Source organism: Pleurodeles waltl, chromosome 1_2, assembly GCF_031143425.1.
Source record: "Pleurodeles waltl isolate 20211129_DDA chromosome 1_2, aPleWal1.hap1.20221129, whole genome shotgun sequence".
Lineage (NCBI taxonomy): Eukaryota > Metazoa > Chordata > Amphibia > Caudata > Salamandridae > Pleurodeles > Pleurodeles waltl.
In genome coordinates this window covers 405,944,217-405,968,657 of record NC_090437.1, presented here as the reverse complement: position 1 = coordinate 405,968,657, position 24,441 = coordinate 405,944,217, and the positions used below count along the sequence as shown (strand labels likewise).

Sequence of the window (24,441 nt, the reverse complement as noted above, 5' to 3'; positions counted from 1 at the left end):
GTGGTTAGATTAACTTAGAGTAATGAAAATTACTATACGTAAAAAGACAGAAATTCACTGAAAAAAACAAAGGTTACAGGGACGTCATAGTTAGGAAATAGAATTTAAAAAAACATGGAAATTCACTGAAATAAACAAAGGTTACATGGACGTTATAGTTAGGCTCACATTTTAAATGTACAAATCCATAGAAATTCACCAGTTATAGGTAGAGTTATCTCAAGTAACTATAACTTAAGCCCTGGGGTAACTATAACTCGTGCCCCCGCCAAATGTTTTACTGCAGAGATTACATTCAGATTATCAATGATATTATCAGAGATGTCATGAGTGCCGTAATTTGTGAGGTAATTATGAGTGCATGTCAAGGGTGCGAGTTATTGTTATTGTTACCTTAGTGACTTATAGGTACTTGAGATAACTCTAACCATATTTTCAGAATATATATATATATATATATATATATATATATATATATATATATATAGTTGGAAAGTGGATTATTGGTTAGTACCTACACTTAGCAATAGGCCACTAACCTCCACTTAGGTCTCAATAAATTAAACCCAGCTCAACCCTTGGTACCTTGGCAACGAGCGACAAGGCGTAACTTAGGAGACAAGTGTGTAAGCATTTAAAAATCACAAAACAGTAAATAATTAAAACTCAAAACACAATAAAAATCTGACACTAATCTATACAAATAGATTATATTTTTATCTTTAAAATGACACCAAAATGATTAAAATTGGATAAGGGGAACCGGAGGTATGAATTTTTAAAGAGTTACTGTTTTCTAGTGCATAGAAATGAAAAGTGCCAATCTGATCATCTGGTTGCACCTCGACCAGGGCAAAGTCAAAGTTTAAGGCAGACCACGATGGAGCCCTGCTCAGCTACAGCAAGCAGGAGGCCTCTGTCAAAAGTTTACCTTCGGACTTAGCTGTTTTCTTGAAGATGTTCTTCAGCGGGACGAAGTCGCCAGTCCAATCCGACTTCCCTGGAACCCTTCCTCAGATATGCGTCGCAGGAGACCTCGGTGAAGATTTCTACGTGCAGACTTAGACTTTTTTCTAGATGAAAATCCTTCGACCAGGCCAAACCTGAATCTTGATCCCTGGAATACTCTTCGGATACACTGCACGGGAGGTCCGGGTCAACTTTCTATATTCGGACTAAGTCACTGTTCTAGAGATTTTCTTCAGTGGGACATACCTGGATGCAAACACTTTCATCTCGATTTGTGCGGACAACCATTTGTAGTGACCACAGGCCCCTCTTTCCCCTGTTTAATGGGACTGCCTCCAAGCCACCTCCAAGAATCGAAAAATGGTTACTCCAGCTGCAAGACTATCGGTGTCATCTTGAATACCGCCTGGGCTTCGACAACCCAGCAGACTACCTATCCCGTTACCCTCGGGAAGCCAACCCGGAGGAACAGCATGATGCTCACGAAGTTGAGGAGTATGTGGGATATGTATCCAATAGGTCATGACTACTGACCGTGTCAGCAGTAGCTATCATTCAAGCCACCAAACATGACGACTGCCTTCAAAAGGCCATACAAGCAACACAAAGCAACCAGTGGCATGTGGTGAGAAAACACCTGTCTGCGCTTACGCCTGAATCGAAGCAAATATTAGAGAGCTTGTATCATGTTAGGCAAGAGCTGTCAGTCGACACTGACGGGCGTTTAATGAGAGGTCATCGCTTGGTTGTTCCTTCTTCCCTTGCAGACGAAGTGGTTCAAATTGCCCATCAGGGACACCAAAGGATGGTAAAGACCAAGAATAGATTGCGAACCAAAGTCTGGTTCCCCCTAATGGACGGAAAGGTCCAACAGATTTTGCGCTCATGTGAATGGTGCCAAGCGTCAGGAGAACCCATCAGACCTTCTCCAATAGAGACTGAGGTTGGGCAGCAACAACCCTGGGTATCTGTGATTTTAGACTTTGGGAGCCTTCCAGACGGAAGGCACACCTTAGTGAGGATTGACTATTACTCTTGATTCCCCGAAGTCGAAATCATCTCTGCTCTGACAGCTGAGGCCGTAATTTCCAAGATTGAGAAGATTCTTGCTACTCATGGTGTCATCACTGAGCTGCGGACAGATAACGGCCCTCTATTCCAGAGCCAAGAAATAGCGCTGTATCTTATGTCCCTTGGCATTCGACATAGAAACATCACACCCCGCTGGCCACAGGCAAACTGAGAAGTTGAATGCTTTATTAGGGCATTGAACAAAGTCATCTGTATCGCCTCTGCTGACAGACCACTGGTGGAACATGCAATATATTCTTTCCTGAGGAATTATCGGCAGACTCCTCATTCCACCACTGGGCAAGCCCCAGCTCATGTGTCACTAGGGAGGGTTGTGGCTGACTCCCTACCTCATCATTGTAACTGGAAACCCAGGACCATTGACAATCTCCGGGTACACAACAAAAGAATTAAAGGGAACCGACAGGCTAGTCGTCGTCGTCATGTGAAGACTTCAGATCTAGGGGTAGGAGACACAGTGTTATTGAAGGCGCAGTCACCACGGAGCAAGTTTTGTTTTCCATTGGACCAGAACCCATGGGTCATTGTGCATAGACATGGGACTATAGTCGTAGCGCAACAAGAAGAGACTCCACAATCACCTGAAATGTCTCCATGTTCAAGAGATTTTACCCCCCACCAGCAATAGATGGATTTTCCGAGCAGGAATCAGTATTGGGTGGTGATCAAGATTCTACTCATGGTTCTAGTAGTGTCCCGTTGGTCTCCTAGGGTACTCCTGTGTCAGCCTTTGACACCTCTGAAAATAACCAAGGCACTGAGACATCATCAGGTGGTCTGGAAGCTGATGTCAGCACTGACAAGTCTGTGCGCACCAGATACTCTTTGAGGAGTAATCCAGCTCCGTCCCAGAAGCTACAATACCATCTAGTGTGAACTAGCATGTGAAGTGTTATGCCTGTTTGCTATTTTTCTTTGTTGGGGAGGAATGTAGTGTTGCGCCAGTGATGTAACTGGTCGCGGCCACTACCAATGTCTAGCGTCCATCTAGAGAGGCTGTCAGCCTGCCTCCCCTTGTCTATTAGAATGGTGAACTGACCCTGTTGGTCACGTGAGAAAAGGATTAAATAAAGACAGGTCAGTGGGCGAAGGGAAGAGTGACGAGAGTTTACGGAGTGTTATGGAATTCCCTCGCTGACCGGTGGTTCATACATACCCAGCGTGTTGTAGTTACTTCGCCTCGCGCAACACGCCGCGTGACAAAGGTTAACACCACTCGACACCACAATCACATGTCCCAGAAACAGTTACCAAATTAAAATGTCATGCACGAGAAATACCAATTCCTTAACGATATCTCAAAAAACCTCAATCCACATAATATTTTACTGGCTGCTGCTGGGCATTTCCTGTGTGTGATGCATGATTCTGGACTAACACAGAGAGGATGATGGGCACCTCGGCCGCGGAAGTCTAGATATCTCCACAAGCTATTTTAGACACAAAATACACAAGTATCCGGTAGTTCCCAGTACTTCATTGTCCTGCTGCTTGTTGGCGGAGCAGTGGGACAAACCCTAGCCAGCTTGATGTTTCTACTGCCCTACACAATGGTGGCCTTCTTGGCATACAATGAGCATCTTTGGCACGGAGAAGCCCACCCCTAGCACAATGACGTTTTTTAGCAATTAAACGTGTGGACATTTTCACCTCTTATTTTCCCTAACGAATAAATGCTCGCAGTATTCCCACTGTCGATGTAAACATGTCAGAGTAAATTAAGGATGAGTCAGGTCATTCATTGGACTTTATTGCTAGCAGAGAAACAGAAACTAAAGTGACGCTACACCACCTATCGGTTTCATTTCTCAGACTCGCGCATCCAGCGTACTTGGAGGTGCAGCTGTACCAAGGACCTACGGATCCCCTATGCAAGACGTCGCAGCGAACTGCAAATGTGCGAAGTGTGTGAACTCCACTAGACCACCGACCTACCACAGAAAACCTCACACTCCGGTATGTCTGTTCTCTTTTACGTTCCCTGTAAGTTTAACGCGTCTTATGTGTGTTGAGTGTCACACATTTACGGTTAACGTTAACAGTAGAGGTGTTACATATTATATTTTTCGTGCTTTTCACTCACTTCGCGCCCTCTTGCGATTTAACTTCAGCTTCTCTGCTGCCCGAGGATTTTCGCAACATCGTTGCGATGCTCCCCTGGTCTCCTTGCGCCCCTGCAGAGAACCGACGTTGTGTAATATCTAGTATACCCATGGCACAAGCCCCACAAAAAGAAGTGGGGGACGAACCAAGTTAGGCAGTATGCAAGTGACATCATGGCACAAGGGCGCGTAACTTTGCATTTGGCATCACAACACATGACCTCACAGGAAGTGGCATCAGATCTTAACACATCAGACATATGTTTAGTAGATCTATCGCGATTACATTTCAGTGCATTGCGAAATTAAACGTGAGATTTTGCTTGGGGTTGTACCAAAAGGTTACCCAACCCCATCACAAAATATAGTACTCATTTTATATATTTTATTTTTTAAAATCTCTGCCACAAAGAAATTGGCAGAAAGGAGAAATGTGGCAGCACATCAGTTATGCTTAGTAGGTTGCAAAGTCTGCGTTTTAAAATATCTCATGGGGTTAAGGCACCTGCTGCAGATATCTTTGTGCGCCCAGTAAATCTCAGGGACTAACAATAATTAAGGCTCGCAGTTTTATGGTATTTTTACAAAATATTTCCGTCTGTATTTTTCCATATTTAATTTTTGGCCATCTTATTGGTATTTTTCCATGTTTATTTTGTGTTGTGTAAGAAAATGGAGACCTAAAATTGCATATTTCTGCATTTATTTAACTGATCACCATGTACTTATATTTTGCTATCTGTCACTTTTTAGTTAATTCAACAGCCAGATATAACAAAACAGTACACCTACAGGTGAATATTAGTATTATATACAAATATTTGTTAACATGTGTCTTTATTGAACCCCTTCACTGCCAGGCCTCTTACCTAATCCTCTGCTGAGCCTTTTTTTGGCTATTTGGGGTAGTTTGTGCTTAGGCCCTCATAACTTTTTGTCCACATAAGCTATCCACACCAAATGTGCGTCCTTTTTTCCAACATTCTAGGGATTCTAAAGGTACCCAGAGTTTGTGGGTTCCACTGGAGGAGACCACGAAATTAGCCAAAATAAAGCAAAAATGTGGTTTCTTTGGAAAAAATGGGAAAAAGTGCTGCAGAAGAAAGCAGGTGTTTTTTTTCCTGCAAATGGCATCAACAAAGGTTTTGTGGTGCTAAAATCACCATCTTCCCAGCTTTCAGGAACAGGCAGACTTGAATCAGAAAGTCAAATTTTTCAACACTATTGTGACATTTTACTGGGACATACCCCATTTCTACTATTTGTTCTGCTTTCAGCATCCTTCCAGTTAGAGACAGAAACGGGTGTGAAACCAAAGGTAGATCCCAGACAGCTAAACATTTCTGAAAAGTAGACAATAGTCTAAATTCAGCAAGGGGTCATTTGTGTAGATACTTCAAGGTTTTCCTACAGAAATAAAAAAATATTGAAATTGAGTTGGAAAAAACAGCCATTTCTGTCCACATTTTCTTCTGTAACTTTTTCCAGCTATAGCAGATTTTTAAAAACAATATACTGTTATGTCTGCTGGACTCTTCTGGTTGCGGGTATATATATATATATATACATGCGGCTTGTAGGGTCATCAAGAACCCTAGGTACCCAGAGCCAATAAATGAGCAGCACCTTGTAATGGGTTTTCATTGTATACCAGGTGTACACCAATTCATTTGGTAAAATGTAAAGAGTGAAAAATAGGTATCAAGGAAACCTTTGAATTTCCAAAATGGGCACAAGATAAGGTGTTCAGAAGCAGTGGTTATTTGCACATCTCTGAATTTGGGGGTCCCCCACTAGCATGTGAATTACTGGGCATTTCTCAAATAGACTTCTTTCTTACACACTGTCTTACATTTGGAAGGAAAACATGTAGAGAAAGACAATGGGCAATAATACTCGTTGTTCTATTCTGTGTTCCCCCAAGTCTCCTAATAAAAATGGTACCTCACTTGTTTGGGTAGGAAACGTCCCAAAACGCAACATGGAAACATCACATTTTTACATTGAAATCTGATGTGTTTTTTGGAAAGTGCCTAGTTGTGGATTTTGGCTTCTAGCTCAGCCGGCAACCACCGAAACTTAGCAAACTTGTACATTTTTGAAAACTAGACAACTAGGGGAATCTAGAATGGCGTGACTTGTGGGGCTCTCACCGGGTTCTGTAACACAGAATCCTTTGCAAACCTCAAACTTTGGCAAAAAACCTTTTTCCTCACATTTCGGTGATGGAAAGTTCTGAAATCTGAGAGGACCCACAAACTTCCTTCCACTCAGCATTTTCCCAAGTCTCCCAATAAAAATAGTACCTCACTTGTGTGGGTAGGCCTAGTGCCCACGACAGGAAATGCCCCAAAACACAACGTGGACACGTCACATTTTCCCAAAGAAAACTGACATGTTTTTTGCAAAGTTCCTAGCTGTGGATTTTGGCCTCTAGCTCAGCCGGCACCCAGGGAAAACCAGCAAAGCTATACATTATTGACAACTAGACACCTAGGGGAATCCAGAATGGGGTGACTTGTAGGGTTCTCACCAGGTTCTGTTACCCAGAATAATCCTTTGTGAACCTCAACATTTGGCAAAAAAAACATTTTGGTGATGTAAATTTCTGGAATCTGAGGGGAGCCACAAACTTCCCTCTACCCAGCGTTCTCCCAAGTCTCCCGATAAAAATGGTACCTCACTTGTGTGGGTAGGCCTAGTGCCTAACACAGGGAAGGGTCCAAAACACAACATGGACACAACTAAATTATCTATTACAAAACTATCTGTTTTTGCACGGGGGCACCTGCGATTTTGGTCCCGGGCGCGGCGGTCATCTAGGGAAACCTACCAAACCCAGACATTTTTTAAAACTAGACACCTAGTGGAGTGCAGGGAGGTTTGGCTTGTGTGGATCCCCCAACATTTTCTTACCCAGAATCCCTTGCAAACCTCAAATTTAGCTAAAATCAAATTTTTCTCACATTTCTGTGAGGGAACACTGCACCAGCAAAAATTTCCTACCACTGAATGTTCCCCTTGGTCTGCCAATAAAAATTATATCTCACTTGTGTGAGTGGCCCAGATGCCTGCAACAGGGAAGGGCCAAAAACGTGTAGAGATTGAGGGGACAGCACAGCGAGTTGATAAGCACAACTTTTTCTACACATTTTTAGGCTGACTCTGCTTTGGGGACTCACGCAAGTGAGATATCATTTTACTTGAGAGACTGAGGGGAACGTTGGGTGGTAGGAAATTTATGCCGGCACGGTGATCCTACCAAGGAAGGTGTGGAAAATGTGCTTTTCTAATGCAAATTTTGAGGTTTGCAGAGGAGTCTGGGTAAGAAAATGTTGGGGGATCCACGCAAGCCACACCTCCCTGGACTCCATCAGGTGTCTAGTTAAAAAAAATGTCTGGGTTTGGTAGCTTTCTCTAGATGACTGCCTTGTCCGGGACCAAAAACGAAGGTGCCCACCCCTGCAAAAACAGGTAGTTTTGTAATAAATCATTTTGATGTGTCCACATTATGTTTTGGCCCCTTCCCTGTCGTGGGCACTTGGCCCATCCACACAAGTGAGGTACCATTTTTATCAGGAGACCAGGGGGAACCGTGGGTGGTATAAGTTTCTGGTTAATCATTGCTTCTGGAAGAATATGGTACAGAAATGCAAGAAAAAATTGTGATTTTAGTCACATTCTAAAGTTTAGAGGGCATTGTGGCCAAGAAATCTGTTGGGACCCACAAGAGGCACACTACCTTGTACTCCACCGGGTGTCTAGTTTTCGAACTAATCTAGAGTTGGTACTTTTTCCCTAGAGAAACAAGCAAGCACACTACCAAGACTCTTACTTCTGTGATGTTCCAAACACTCAAATTCTGAAAAGAAACACCCTTAGGCCATGCTAAAAAGACCCCTCACCCACCAACATAGTTGGTCACTGGTGTGCTTCGACGCCTGAATACAGCGGAGCAGGTTTTTTCATTTTTTAACTTTTATTTTACCACATTTTTTTTATTTTACAACACATACTGGTTGGATTTGGCACAAGGGTGAGTGATGGTTCAATAGTTAACAAGAGATTTCACAAAAATGAAATGCACTGTTAATAATTGAAAGGCCCCCAAAATTGAACCAGCTTGTAAGCTGTAAAGCCACAACAAGGCATCAACCGCTTTATAGTCCATTCACACACCTTTCATACGTGACATGCACAAGACCATTCAAGCCGCCAGCTGCAGGCCCAGCACATTACAACACGCACATCAACAGACAGCGCCATTCAAGGGCCCGTCACTTTCATATGCCCACATGCCTGACACAGCAATCACACCAGTTGATGGAGTCTGTAGAGTGACATTTGGCTAGCAGTGTGTTGTAGTGGTTAACAGCAAGTCACTATTTACACCGCCAGCCAAGCGCTACTCCACGCACACCGCTAGCCAAGTGCCACTCCATGCACACCACCACCCAAGTGCCACTCCACGCACACTACCAGCCAACCGCCACTCCACGCACACCGCCAGCCAAGCACCACTCCACGCACACTGCCAGCCAAGCGGCACTCCCCGCACACCACCAGCCAAGCACTCCACGCACCCCGCCATTACTTTTTTTTCTACAAAAAAGAAAACACTAACTAATTAAGTACAAAACTACAAACACAAAAGCTCTAACTAAATACATAACAGTAATGCCAACCATGAAACTGAACACAAAATATATAACAATATAGACAGACAGTTTATGCTCACAGTAGTTCCCAATTTTTCTTTTGGATGTGGTAACTTCTGAAACAGCTGGTCACACACAGCCCAGGCTTAGAAGGACAACCAGGCCAGTACATACGAGTCTCCTTCCGAATACCTCTTCGGGCAAAGACTCTACATTTCTTAGCAAGTCTTTTTTGGGCGTGGGAGGAATGTGATCAGGAAGGTGGCAATCTTTCAATCTAGCCACATCCTCCACCAATGCTTCTATAGGAACTCTTGCCTGTTCCACCATAACAAGGGTCACTATCACAGACTCCTGAAATTTAACAAATGTCATCTTTAACTCACTGGAACAATCCTTGAACACAATAAAATCATTAAAAGTTGCTAAACTGAAGAGATGTATAGCCAATTTTTTTATACCAAACGTAAGCCTTACGAACAGCAGTTTAAGGTTCCAACCTCTGATCTACTCTATCTACACCACCCATGTGCTCATTGTAGTCTAAAATGCTTGCAGGTTTGCACACTTCAGCAACCTGAACCCAAACAATCACAGAGGAAGTACACTCATCATGGATGACAGTCAGCATGTAGACATCCCTCCTGTCTGCAGATTTCACAGCTAGCAGCTCGACATTACACAAGGCCCCACCCTGTACCCTCTCACTCAAGTTTTTTAAACACAAGCTCTCTTGGATAGCCTTTATGGTTAGAGCGGATTTTGCCACAAGCAACAGTGTCCACTTTGAACAATTCCTTGAACAATTGCACTCCAGTGTAGAAGTTATCTAGGTACAAATGGTGACCTTTGTTAATCAGTTGTCTACCAAGTTCCCACACAATTTTCTCACTAACTCCAAAAGTGGGCGGACAACCAGGGTGGTCAATACTGGAATCCCTACCAGTGTAGATCCGGAAATTATAAACATATCCTGTACTACTTTCAGACAGAATATACATCTTAATTCCATACTGTGCCCTCTTGCTAGGAATGTACTGCCTAAAAACCAAATGGCCCTTGAACAGGACCAAAGACTCTTCCACAGCTATTTCTTTCCCTGGAACATAGACTTCTGAAAAGCAATCTACAAAATTATCAAGGACAGGCCTAATTTTAAAAAGACGGTCAGAATAAGGGTGATCTTATGGCAAGACTAAAGCATTATCAACAAAATGCAGCATCAGAAGAAGCAGCAAATACAGATTATGACTCATGGTTGCAGGAAATATAGCCGTTGCCATCAAGGGACTAGTAGACCAATAAGAAGACAGGAATATCTTCCTTATCATCCCCATCAAAAAAGTTAAACCCAAGAACCTTTTCAACTCTTCCAGATATGTGGAATCCACTGGATAACTTTAGAGTGTCACCTAAGTCTGGCACTGTTGTCTCTCAAATGCTGCTCAGCATACGAATGAGTCTGCTCAACAATCTATTCTAAAAATACATTATCCATAAACAACTGAAAGAAATTGATAGGCAAAAGGTTTTCCGTATTCACTCTACACCCCGGGAGACCAGTAAAGACAGGCAATTCTGTTTCATGTTTGGTGCAACCCAGAGTTCAGGTCGTCCAATGGGAAGCCTTTCAGCCCCAGGCTGCTGCACTATTGGCACATCAGTGTCTCCTCTAAAACAGGCACTTCATCCACACTGAGAGTGGCTTCATCATGAGATGATTCTTCTCGGACAGAAAATTCACTGCTTGAATCTTGCACTTCTTCCTCTGCCTCAGACGCAAAGTCAGTCTCATAACCATGGTCATAAGATGACTCAAAAAGCATACCAACAACCTGCTGAGTGGTCACCCTGTCACTAGCCATGATCCTTCCTACAAAAAGTAACTTGACAAATGTGCCACTAACAACCAGCACTGTGTAAAATCAGTAATCAATCAATCAATCATTGAATTTGTAGCACGCTCTACGTACCCGTGAGGGTTTCAAGGCACGGGGGGGGGGGGGAGTTGATGTTACTGATCGAAGAGCCAGGTCTTGAGGAGTCTTCTGAAGGTGAGAAGGTCTTGGGTCTGTCGCTGGTTGGTGGGGAGCGTGTTCCAGGTTTTGGCGGCGAGGTATGAGAAGGATCTGCCGCTGGAGGTTTTTCGTTGGATGCTGGGGTACGACGGCGAGGGCGAGGTTGGCGGAGCGGAGCAGACGGGTGCGGGTGTAGAAGCTGAGTCTGTTGTTCAGGTAGGTTGCTCCGGTGTCGCGGAGTGCTTTGTGAGCCTGGGTTAGAAGCTTGAAAGAGATCCTCTTGTCCTCGGGGAGCCAGTGAAGGTTTCTCAGGTGGTGGGAGATGTGGCAGCGGCAGGGTACGTCGGGGATCAGCCGGGCGGAGGCGTTTTGGATGCATTGGAGGCGTAGTAGGTCTTTTGCTTGGATGCCTGTGTAGAGTGCGTTGCCGTAGTCTAGTCTGCTGCTGACGAGGGCCTGTGTTGCCATTCTTCTTGTTTCTATCGGGATCCACTTGAAGAACCTATGGAGCATGCAGAGTGTGTTGTAGCAAGAAGAGGAGACTGCATTGACCTGTTTAGACATGGTGATGGAGGAGTCGAGGACGAAGCCCAGGTGCGTGGTTGGTTGGTGTCGGTGGGGTTCCTAGTGCAGTAGGCCACCAGGAGTCATCCCAGGTGGAGGGGTTGGGTCCTAGGATGAGGACCTCTATCTTGTCCGAATTGAGTTTCAGACGGCTATTTTTCATCCATTCGGCAATGGATTCCATTACCTTGTGGAAGTTGGTTTTGGCAGTGCGCGGGTCTTTGGTGAGCGAGAGGATGAGCTGGGTGTCGTCGGCGTAGGTGAGAATGTTGAGGTTGTGTTAATAAACAAAGTGTGGCTTTATCACAAAGAGTTATGTTATCAAAACTAAACTCACTCACTTGCCTGAAAAAGCTAGACTCACCAGAAACTACTCTGCACAGACACAGCAATCACCAATGATATCCCACCAAAAAGGAAAAAGAAAAGACAACACAAATATCATCCTGCACAAATGTAAGGACAATTTCACACACAATCCTCAATTAAGTAGACCATTTACAAAGATGGCATTCATGCATGGAAACAATACTCATTTGGAGTATATTGTTTTCTCTTACCCAAAACGTGGAACTACACAAACTGCAGGTCAATCACTGCCAAAACCGCAAAGAGTCACAGCAAAGGAATCAAAAGCTTTGAACTAGAACAAAAAGGAGAAATAAACCATTATAATCACAAATGCAAATACTTTGCTAGTTGACAAACACCCGCCACCAAAAATTTCAAAAATGTCCCTGGTGTCTAGTGGTTTTTGCCCCCTTGGGGCAGATGGGCCTAAAAAAGCTGGTCTGATCTGCCCCAAGAGGGGCAGAAATGGCCAACAGTTATGTGCCCCCTTTGGGGGTGACTCTTGCCCATGGGTCCGCCCCCACACAAAAAAAAAAAAAAAGGAAAACATTCCTGGTGTCTTTGTGGCTTCTGCACCGCTTGGGGGTAGATGGGCCAACATTCATGTGCCCCCTTTGTGGGGGAGACCCTTGCCCAAGGGGCTGCCCCCACCACACAAAAAAAACAGAATCAAAAACAATCCCTGGTGCATTAGTGGATTCTGCCCCCCTTGGGGGCAGATGGGCCTAAAAAAATAGGCCACCCCCAGCACACAAAAAAACTAAAAGAAAAAAATAGTTGGCGTCTTTGTGGCTTCTGCCCGCCGGTAGATGGGTCTAAAAATATTAGGCCCATCTGCCCCCAAGCGGGGCAGGAATGGCCAACAGTCATGTGCCCCCTTTGTGGGGGTGACCCTTGCCACACAACAAAACAGAAACAAAGACAATCCCTGGTGCCTTAGTGGATCCTGCCCACCAAGCGGGGCAGAAAATGGCCAACAGTTCTGTGCCCCCTTTGGAGGGGTGACCTTTGCCCAAGGGGCTGCCCCTCCACACAAAAAAAAACCTAAAAGAAAAAAATTGCTGGCGTCTTTGTGGCTTCTACCCCTTGGCAGATGGGCCTAAAAATACGGGGGGCAGAAATGGCGATAAACAATATCCCCCCTTAAGGGGAGCGACCTTTGCCCCAGGGGCCGCTCCCCCCAAATTAAATCAACACACATAAAATCACTAGTGTCTAGTGGGCATTTCTGCAGCCTGAGCGCAGTGTGATCAGCAGCACGAATACTGAAAGAGACAACGACGGAAAGGAAAAGCCTTTCCTTTTCCCCGTTGCCTCTTTTAGAGGAAACCACCCCTCTGCCGGAGGAGGAACTCACCTTTTTCTCTTAAGACGCACTGGAAGCAAATGCCAGCATGTCCGGCGACCTCTAAGGAAGTCACAGCGCGGTGCATGCTGAAGTCAATAGATGCCCGGTAGGGGTGTCAGCGGAAGCACTTCCACTGCCATCCCTGCCCAGGGTTTGGGTAGCACTGTGCCACCGGACGTAACAATTACGTCCTCTGCACCCAAAGTGTTAAAGAAATGTATTGCTGTTTGTTTAACTCTCTGTAATGTCTATCTGCTCAACTGTTAGCCTAGAACTCATGAAGGACAGCATGGAGAGTCATTCAAAAGAAGCACAATTTTCAGTATTTTTCAGTTTTTAAAAATAAATACAGACAGGAAACACCTTGTCCCAGTCCCAATTTTGAATCAAAGTAGCATTGAGGATTGATGTGTCTCCTGTAAAACACATCATGTAAGATCACCATGTAATATGCAGATGACAGATTTTTATTTTATGTAGCTAGGTAAGTGAGTTACTGTTTTTAACACAAATATCCTTTTGTAACTTGAAGTTCACAACTTGTAATCCTTCTAATAAGCACACTGAACTATAAAAGACATGTGACTCCTACACCTTGTAACTCTTACTGAATTATGTAACACATCCTGTACATTGATTTACATACATTTATTATCAATGTATAATGTTTATGTATGATGTAAAGCACTTAGACACCCTGCATTGGGATGAGTAGCGCTATAAAAGAAATAAATCAAAATAGTGGTATTTAAATTGCCATTTGTGTACATACTAGAACAGACCAACAAATTAGACAGTCCTACAGTGCATGCATATCTCTTATATGCAGGGAATGAACAAAGTGAAAACCATGCCTCTCTTAACTGTGAAGTGATAACTAGCTGTGTGTCTTTATTTCCTCCATTGCAGCTAGGTGTGAGGCTCTAGACCGATTTCAGCCAGGATTATCAAACAACAGAAGGCCTGATGGCCCCTTCATTTCAGCCTTTGTCCTGGGCCAGCAGGAATTTAAAATAAGAAGCCCCCTCTCCTCCTGCACTTTGCTGCTCAGAACGAACAAAAGCATACATCTGCAGGCACTGCTGAAAGTGTGTGCAGGTGCTAGGGAAGGTGTCCTACTACACCTGGAAGAAGTCACCATATTTTACTGGGGGCCAACTTCTTGGCAGGGTGGACGGCACCCACACAGTGAAAATGGTGGGTGGACTGTGTCCACCTGCGCGTACCCCCGATTTGTACCTTGGGTATACCTCTTGACTTGGATGTCCACAAGCCCAAGGGGATACCATCTGGTCGCACCTCTACTGGGGCAAAGTCAAAGTTTAAGGCCGACCGTGATGGAGCCCTGCTCGGCTACAGCAAGCAGGAGGCCTTAGTCAAAAGTTTACCTTCGGACTTAGTCATTTTCTTGAAGGTTTTCCTCAGCGGGACGAAGTCACCAGTCTGATCCAACCTCCCTGGACCCCTTCCTCGGATACGCAGTGCAAAAGGCCTCGGTGAAGATTTCTACATTTGGACTTAGACGAATATTTCAAGATAAAAATCCTTCGACTGGGCCGAACCTGAATCTTGATCTGCCGTCCCTGGAGCCCTCTTTAGATACACTGCTTGGGAGGTTTAAGAGATTTTCTTCAGCGGGACGGACCTGCAAGTCAGGCCGGGTCACGGTTGAGGCAAGCCGGCTAGAGTTGCCGCGGCGGGTCGGTCCATTTATGGAGCTTTTTCAAAAAAGTTCTCCAATCTTCTCCAAACTTCTGGATCTTCTTCCAGAAGGTCTTTTAAGGTTCTTTTGGAGTCCACAACTCACCCCAAGGTTCCAGAAGCTTTGAGGTGGTCCTTCAGAGTGCGGACTACAACTCCCAGAATCCACCTGGCTCAAACTCTGAAACTGCCACTGGACAGTGGTCAGCTGGTCAGTTTCTTCAGGATATGATGCAGAGGACTCTGGTTAGCAATTTTTCACCTGTAGCAAACTGGGAGTCCCTCCTTGAACCAGTTGAATCCAGGCAAAGTCCTTCTTATGGTGAAGCCCAAGTGTGCACCTGGTACAGTCCTTCAGAGTGCAGTGTCAAGGTGCAGGTCAGGGGTCCAGCAGGGCAGTCCTTCTTCTCCTGATGTTCTCCCTTGTAGGGATCTGGTAGGGATCTGAGGTGTGGGTGCAGCTCTGCCATATTTATCCTTGCTCCTGGGTGAAAAACAGGGGGGTCCTGGTTCTCCAATCAGATGAATAGTCCTTCCCACTGTGATGATAACTTCCTGGGAAGTGTGGCAAAAATCAATCCCAGGGAGCACCATTCTTCAAAAATCCATCATGGATGAAACTGATTTTTGGATGTTACATCTGGCTGACCCCATCCACTGGTGTGGCTAAAATCCTAAACACATCCCTCTCCTACCCTCTCCTAATCTATTTCAGGAGGGCATCTAATTGTCTGAGGTTGCAGGATGTGAGGGAGGTGCTGCGTTGCTCCAAATGTCCTTTCCTGCCTTTGAAGACCAGTTTGGCAGCCCTCCCTCCTTCCTGCTTCCCATCTGCTGAGGTAGTTCTTCCCCCCAGGCACATCCTTTGTGTTCAGCCCAGGCCTCCTCATACCTCATCAAGGCAGCCTGGCCGGGGTAACTAATATGTAAAAATAAGGTAGTTGAAGACTTTGGAAGTACTTTTAATTCCAAAGGTCAATTTGCATTTAACTTTAATTTAAAAGCAGCCAGCAAGGCAGGCCTGCCTTTCAAATGACCCAGAGCACCCCAGCAGTGAACACTTTGGGTGCACTGCCTATGCTGGGGTCCCTAAACCTACATGCCCTACTATATACTAGGGACTTATAGGTAGGTTGACATAGCCAATTATAATTAGCCAAATTTGCATACTTATTTTGTACAGAGCACAGGCCCTGGGACTGGTTAGCAGTACCAAGGGCACCATCATAGTCCGGAAAACACCAGCAAAAAGTGAAAAATGGGGGCAAAAAGTTAGGGGTCCTCTGCAATTAGCCCTGTTTTCTCACATATGGCATATTATAGCATTGCACAGAGAAGTACTTATTATTGGTACAACTTGTAGCCTGAACTTGCATGTTTAAAAGGGCTTCATACTCAACAATAAAGAGTTTTGGTGAAATTAAGTATTTGCCTAAGATAACACAGTGTAAGCCGGGAAGCCACAATTTATCCTGGTTTTCTGGTTTCACTTTGTATAAATCAGCCAGTAAATGAGTATCTGTTTGCCTTTCCTTATGTTAAAGCTTTGTTTTTACCTTTTGGTGCATTTTGCTACGGTTCTTAAATACAACGCACACTTTACCCAAAGATACTGAAGTGCTTTACTTGTGTGCCAGTCACATCACACAACATCACATGAATTGCTTATAGAGATGAGGAAACTAAGGGCCTCATTATGCATCTGGAGGTCATTAGACCGCCAGACCCCAGGATGACCATCGGCTGTGGCCAGTGCCTCATCAAAACCCTGTCAGTCGGGCCGCCAGGGAATCGCCAGTTCCGCCAGGATCAGAGATCCCGGCAGTCTGGAGGTGACGGCAGTCCTAATCCACCAGGGCAGTGCTGCAAGCAGCACTGCCCTGGGGATTACGACCCCCTTCTCCACCAGCCATTTCATGTTGGTGCAGTGGACAGTGCAAGGTCCTGTCTGGTCAGCACCTCACAGTCCATTGCAAGGGTGCTGGTGCACCCTGCACTCTACAGCACTGCCGCCGGCTTGATTACGAGCCGGAGACAATTGCTGTAGGCAGTTTCTCGCTAGAGCAGCGACTGAAACTCAGGTTTCTGTCAGCTGACATAGCGGGAAACTCTTAATGGGGCCAGCCGGGAGGTAGCCTGTATGGCGCCAACCTCCCTGTTGGAAGTTCGGCGTACAGTGTGAACCGTCCACTGAACTCATAATGAGCCCCTAAGTGATTTGCCCAGACTCACAGGATGTTAAGCCTCTATAATCAGCTGCTGTGCCCGTAATGCCACTTCATGGGTATAGAGAAGCAAGCAGAAGCCACATGGAAACTCAGCTCAGTATGGGCTCAAGGTTCCAACAGAACCTTGAACTGAGCCAGAGCCAGGCTTCTGGCTCGACCCTAGCTCAAGCTTTTAGTGACTCTACCACCTCTAAGTTGAATCTGTATGACTGCTGGGCCAACTTATATTTCCAAATCATAATCTGCACTGCTATGAAGTATTAAGAGGATAAATAACGTGATTTGCATAAATTAACCATGAGACTGCCTTGTACATTTGTAATTCATGAGAATATGACACTTGTTTTAAAATCTTAAGGACAGATATTCTAACATTTCATACAACACATTGCAGCTACGGCAAAATGGCAGCATGCACCAAAAGAGTCTGATGGGTTTCGTTCCTTCTGTCCACAAGTGATTGAGTCCACTGAACATTTTGTAATCTTTTGTCCAATTTACCATGGGGACAGAAGAAAGTGGATTTTACCACTTTGCTATACCTTGGGAATCATGGACAGATCAGCGATTAGGATCCTGAGAAGTCATACCAGGCAATTCACAGTATTTGTTGTCTCTTTATTTTCTGTTGAACATGTGGAGGCTCAGGTTAGCCTCCTGAACTTTAGATCTGCAAGATAGATGTGAAAGGGATAGCAATTTTGCAGAGCGGTCCCATTCATTATTAAGGAATATGGCTGGGCTATGATTATTCTACTGTTACTGAATGAATTTTTTGGTATTTTCATCTATTTTATTGCTTTTTGTGTTCTAATGTTTTTGTATTATTGTACATTTTGAAATCTATGTATGTGCTTTTATGATGGTGATGCCAAATAAAATCTATGAATGAATGAATGTAAGGCAACTTGCTGCACTGCTTTGCATGAAAGATAGACATCAGAAATGCTCCACTCCATATTTACATAGATATGGTTTATTTGTGCTGCCTCCTTGTCTGGGTGCACTGTGTGTCAACACATGCAAGTACCAGCATAAGTGTGCCTGCTTTAGGAGCAGGATATGTTTTTGTACAGGAAGGGATGCTTTTCTGCACAAACACAATCCTTAAATGCATTTTCCCTTTTCTATGTATGATGCGGAATATATCACACATGGAAAAAGGAATTAACAAGGAGAAATAAAGGTACTGCCTGTTATGCTTGGGTCTGGGGACATACCATTATGACGCTTTCCCAGGTTTACAACTCTTTGTAAATCTGTTAATGTGCCAAAATCCATAGGTGAATGCCTGGGAGCACCCACAATCCACCCATGGAATGCCTCCCTGCCTCAAGGTAAAGAAAGGTATCAAAATACGCTGCCTTACAGTACCTTGGATTTACTAAACCATGCAGAGCCACACAAGGTGGCTTTTCGTTACTTAGTAAATCCCAGTTAAGTGCTTGCAGGCTTTTAGCAGCCAAACACTTGGCAACTCCATTACAAGCTTCTTCTTAAACAATTGTAACATATATACAATAAGTTTGTAACACCAGAGGATAAAACAGAAGAGGGAATTGGGCATGAAGTGCCAAATACTAGACATACCCTCTTTTCTGAATTTGCTCCTCTTACATCCAATCAATTCTTGGGTCAGATCCACGTGGCCATGTCTGGGTCCCCACTGGATCTCTGTCCTCCATCGGTGACCAAACCTGCACCTGAGATCCTGACCAAAAACTTAGCTACAATATTTAGTCAGATGTATAAATGAGGCTATTTTCCTAAAGCATGGAACGTGGCATCCATTCTCCCCCTTAATAAAAAAAAACTAGTTTAAATCCATGGGACCCTATCAATTTCCCCCTGTGTCATGTCTCCCGTTACCTGCCAAGCAAATAGAAAATGCCATGAACTTTCAGTTATCTGAGTTTATTGTGGCTAACCAGCTTCTTGATTCTACTCAGTATGACTTCAGAAGCATCCATAGAACTGAAACTGTGTTGACCATTGGGACAGAAGAAACCAGAGCAGCCATAGATGCTGGAGGAAAAGTTGCCTTGGTCCTGCTCAATCTATCGGCAGCTTTTGACATGGTCAATCGTTGATAAGATCTTTAGGCTTTTCACTCAATTCCTATACAGATGATATGCAAATTGTTGTATCATTATCCAACCATGATGAAGACACAAGATCTAGATTTCAGGACTGCATGCTGGCCATCAGTAACTGGATGGGAAAAAACTGTTTAAAACTTAATTCAGATTAGACAGAAGTCATTCTGTTTGGAAATCAGACTTCCTTCTAGACACCATCTTAGTGGACAGATGAACTAGGCACCCTTCCAACATCGGTATGTAAAGCCAGAAATATAGGTGTCCAAATGGAAAATAAACTCACTTTCGGCGACCAAGTAAATACAGTCACATCAACCACCTTTGGTACATTGAGGATGATAAAACAATTCCCCCTTATATTTCCCCGGCTTACAAGAAACAGTGGTCACCTCAATGGTGCTTTCAAAACTAGACTATTGTAATGTGTTATACCTAAATATACAGCAACAACACTTGAACAAACTACAAACGCTACAAAATGCAGTGGCCAGGCTATTAATTAGGATCCCTAAATTTAAATCGGTAACTACAGTAATTCACAAGCTACATTGGCTACTGGTCAGTGCATAAAGCTCAAGGCGCTCTGCACCACTTATAAAGAACTATGGTGCATATTTATACTTTTTGATGCAAAACTGCACTAACACAGTTATGCAAAAAAAAATTTAGCACCGGCTTACACCATTCTACAGTGCCAGCTCGGTGCCATATTTAAGGAATGGCGCAAGCTGGCGCTAAGCTTGGGCTAGCATAAAAAAAAGACGCTAGCCAGGTGATGGTGGCAGTATGGGAAAAGGAGGTTGTGCAACTGAAAATGACGCTAGGCTGATTAGCGGCAAAAATATGCTGCTAACCAGCCTTGTGTCATTTCCAGATGCACAGCCATCCAAAAACATGACTCCTGTCTTAGGAAAGACAGGAGTCATGCTCACCACTAACAGCTGAAGATACACTGTTCCAAGATAGAAAGAAGAGGACACAGGGAAGTCCTATTGTTAGAAGCAAGAAAACCTCACACATCCAATGGATGTCATGCTTCATCATCGGGTCTGCTCCTCATCAGAGCGGCCCTGCAATGTCTGACGGGCACCACACAAGGAGGGTTTTTTTCCGGGGATTTCTTCTCAATGATAAGGTGCCGTTAACCAAGTTATAAGCACAGGAGGGAAAGGAGAGGGGAAAAAAAAGGAAAGGTTAAAATTAGCTCAAGACTCAACTATAGAACAAATGATTTATTAATCCAAAGTGGGTATTGGCCATGGTTAAAACAAAAACAATAAGAAGAGTGGGAAGTGAGGTAATGCTCATTCACTCTCTACAATACTTATGAAGATAAGGGGCAAGTAACTGCCTCGCAACCCCTTCAATAGGTCAACATGTTTTGCGTCTCAGGGGTCCATACAGATCCAGTGACGCTTCTTCAGGACCAAATAACTCAATACTTCACCTATTATTCAACATATAGACCTCACTCAGTCTAAAAATGTCAGTCTTAACGTCTCCGGTCACTTACAAAAGTCAACTGCACATCAGGCTAGTCACCTGTAAAGGTCAACCAGCAAATTTAGAGTAAATAACTGTAACCCACAAAATAAATACTGCCATACACTCCATAAAAATGAGGGAATGAGGCACTCAGTGGAACACACGGTGCTGGCGTGCTCTGTGGTAGCGTGCAGTGAAAAAGGGTTTACCCTTACCGTCCCCAATATGGAAGAGGCTCCATAGGAAACCACAGGCCTGGAGACTGGCACAAATACTCTGATGACATTAAAAACAAAAGATGTATGTCTGTTATTGTGCAATTATAGACTAAAGGTAGGTATAAAGACCCACTGAGCTGAAGAAACGATCACTCTGAGATTAATAGTTGAAGCAGAAATAGGGACAAGCTGCTCAAGGCTATATTCAAACAAATGTCAACAATTGACTGCCAAACAGGTTTTCCAATGTAAAAAGAATTATGAATAGCTAATAAAAATATATGACAAGCACCCAAATCCGGGGGAAAAAATGGGAAAGGGGGGTAATGATAAACCCCACAAATAACAAGGAAGTATTCTCAAAACATAGTAGTTAAAAATAAAATTAACTACGTGGAAAGAGAATTCATATGACTCTCAAAAGAATTTAAGGAATGTGAGGTTAGTCACGAAAGAAAAATGTTAGAGTAAAAGGTAAAAGAACACCCCCAATCGGACTGGCAATTACCATGAGGAAAATATTATTTAGTGTCAGGATTGGCTAGAATCCTGACCAACCCATGGAAGCACCGAATGTAACCACTACCGATTGGTGTCATCCTAATATAATAATGGAAATGTGAGTATGTAGATAAATCTAAGGGTCTCCAACCCCATGCCCAGCAAAAGTTATTATAAGCCCCCAAGAGGTGGCTCCCGTATTCACAATACCAAGTTACTTACATAAAGGCTGCCTGATCTCCGGTAGTACACCTACCCACAGCCGCGTTCCAGCGAAGACGTGGAGACAGTCGTCCGGGAGGCAGTTATGCCAATGAACACGGAAGTCGATTAGCCTGGTTAGTGCTGATTGGACCACTCGCGTGACCCGCGCCGGAGTCGTCGAAATAAAAAGAACGCTCCGGCGGGCGCCATTACATTCATAATAGTAGAAAAGGGACATAGAAAAAGGGGTAAAAATCAGAGATTCCAAATCGGGGCACTGCTGAATGTGAAAGGAAAGTTTGCATCCCGACAATCATTAAATATCGCACGATGCCGGAAGTAAAAATAAAAAAAGCATTTGAAAGAACGGGACCTCAAACCCACAGTCAGATACAAAGACTCTCACAATAATTATGGTGACAGAAGGAAGAATGCCACACCAACACCACACAAGAAGAAGATATATATGCGGGTAACAGAAACCAGGTAAACTGATCCAATTCACGGATTCATAATTATAGTGATCTTGATTGAATCAGAAAGTTGGTAAAGGACTGTCTAACCATAATATGTCATTGTCCCACCCAAAGTCATGGTTTCAAGGTAGATAGAGTAATCTGTTGGTCAGTTAGGTGAGAGATATCTATCATGGGAAATTAGTCCATGTGTCCCCTGGGCATGGCCATTGCACCCAGTGTCATGCAGGGGGCCCCATGTCAGGGCCCCCAATGGCACTTAGAATTGTTTTAAAGATATACCTACCTACACTTACCCTACTTACCTGGGATGGGGTCCCCCATCCTTTTGAGTTCCTCTGGTGTGGGTGGAGGTGTTCTTGGGGCTTGGGGTGGACCAATTCCACTGTGTTTAATCATGGAAATGGGTCCACAGGTCCACTAACGCCTGGTCTGAACCAGGCGTTAAATAATGGCGCTAAGCAAGCTTAGCACCATTATTTGGGTCCGCCTCCCACCCATGCGTCATTTTAGCACGGGGGATAAATATGGCGCTATGGGGATAGCGTAATTTTTTGGATGCGAACTCCTACCTTGCATTTCATTGACGCAAAGTGGGTTCACACATCCAGAAAATGGTGCAAACACCGATATTTTGCTGCCTGATGGGTCTAGCGTCAAAATATAAATATGGAGTTAAGTTTGCGCTGCAAACAGAGTATAAATATGCTCCTACGTGACTTAGAGCCCCTTCACCTGAAGCAAAATTTTAATGGTTACAAGTCCAATAGAAATCTTTGCTCTGCAGGTGCCAATACTCTGGTTGTCCCTAGATTAAAGCGAGTTAACTGGGACGGAAAAGGCTTTTTTATTAGTACAGCCAAAGCCTGGAATCAACTGCCTTTCCACATCATATCTGCTTCAAGTTTGTTGTCTTTTAGGAAAGAGCTCAAAACCAGGCTTTTTAGGAATTAGGCTTCTGTCATTTCCTGATTAATCTCAGAGTCAGCGCCAGGACACCTACTGGTAATCAAGCGCTTTATAAGTACATTTAACATAACGTAACATTTGAGTTGCCTTGCAAGGGCAATACACGCCCTTAGTAAATCTGGCCATTAGCGTTTATTCTGGTGTTGTTTAAATTTAAAAATGTGTTTATTAAACAGGAGCATATTATTTTAAAAGTAATTAGAGTAGTTCTCTATTTTGTAGAAAAAGAATAAAACAGAATTATTATTTTTTGCCAAACTTATGTATTTGGTGCAGTTCATATTATTTGTCAAACATTCTGTATTGGGAGTTTTGGGAGATTTGTTTTACACGTAAGGAGGAATGGAATGCTGAGCTAAGAAGGGTAGTTAATTGAATTAAAGGTTGTCAGGTTTTGATAATTCCTAAGTTTGAATGGAATGCTGCACTTATAAAGAGAACAGACTGACTAATGAATAAGGAAACCAAATTAAGTTATCTTAGACCGGAATTCTCATACAAGACGGTAAGACATTCTAGCCAGTCAACTGTTCCTTGGGATGTTTAAAGAGGCTTGTTGACATTAGTTCAATGAATTACAAAGAACAAGGTTCCTTTTATTACGTAAGTTTAATATGTAAAATACATAAGATATGTAACAACTTTTTTTACAATGATTTTATTCTAATATTAGGATTTCAGACTGTTTCAGTTACAGAATCATGGCAGAATGTTCATTACCTTTCACTTATTAGGACAGGGCCAGGGGTAAAAATGAAAACACTTTTTAAAAATAGTTCTTTCCATACCTCTAACTTTAGAACTTTAGAACTTTTTAAAGAAGTTCTGCCTTTTTTTAAACATCTTTTTTAGGGTTTTTGACAATAATAATGCACAGTGTATGCCAGCACATGCTGGCCAAGGTGACATATCAAAACAAACAGTAATCCCATTGCAACACCTACGATTATGCTATGATTTTCTAAATCAATCAGGAGATCTTCAAGTCAATAAACATAGATAAGTTCAAACAACAAGCCAAATGAACAGTAGTTGTACCTAGAACACCTCAAGGTGATGAAATAGTCCCTCTAACCTTCGGTACAGGAGTCTCCTGCAGTCACCTCCCCAGTGTGATAGGTTTCATCATCTGGTAAGTATAAACACATTGGCCCTCATTCTGACCCTGGCGGTCGGCGGAGAGACGGCGGTCGGACCGCGAACAGACCGGCGGTATTAAAAATGGCATTCTGACCGCGGCGGTCCCCGCCGCGACCGACCGCTACTTCTCCACTCCGACCGCCACGGCGGTCATGACCGCGGGGCTGGAGTTTGCGCACTCCGGCCCGGCGGTCGTCCCAAGACCGCCAAGGGTATTATGACCCTGCCTACCGCCGCGGTTTCTTGCGGGCGGGAACCGCCGTGCGAACCATGGCGGTAAGCACTATCAGGGCCAGGGAATTCCTTCCCTGGCACTGA

General features: G+C 43.9%; 1 protein-coding gene across 1 annotated transcript in view; it reads left to right on the top strand.

The window, feature by feature from the left end:
• Positions 1-3,789: 3,789 nt before the first annotated feature.
• LOC138254493 (programmed cell death 1 ligand 2-like) overlaps positions 3,790-24,441 on the top strand; it is a 265,972-nt gene continuing 245,320 nt past the window's right edge. The window contains exon 1 of the mRNA XM_069205815.1: positions 3,790-4,017. The gene's annotated coding sequence lies outside the window, so the exon portion shown is untranslated. The remainder of the gene's footprint in view (positions 4,018-24,441) is intronic.